Consider the following 334-nt stretch of genomic DNA (forward strand, 5'->3'; position numbering starts at 1 on the left):
TCCGAGGTGCTGAAGCCGACGGCCCGGGCTGGGTCCAGCCCCGCCCTAAATCCCACATTGACGTCTCCGCCCCTCCCCCTTGCGCTAAGTCACCCCCCTTCTCACGTCCCCTCTCCTCCTGGCCCATGTGGGCTCTGCCCTTTGGCGTGGGCTTAGCGCCTGGGTGTCAGCTAACCAGTGGCGGGTCCATGGTCCCCAGGGCCCTAGTCGGCCCCCCCAACCCACAAGACAAAGAGAGCATGAGACAGAGGGAAGGATCCTGGAGGAAGGTGGAGAGGATAGAGGGTGTCTGGAGTGGGTTCCCAGAGAAGCAGCATTTGGAGTCAGGCGGTGT

Source organism: Condylura cristata, unplaced genomic scaffold, assembly GCF_000260355.1.
Source record: "Condylura cristata isolate star-nosed mole 26May11 unplaced genomic scaffold, ConCri1.0 scaffold00015, whole genome shotgun sequence".
In the NCBI taxonomy this organism is placed as follows: domain Eukaryota; kingdom Metazoa; phylum Chordata; class Mammalia; order Eulipotyphla; family Talpidae; genus Condylura; species Condylura cristata.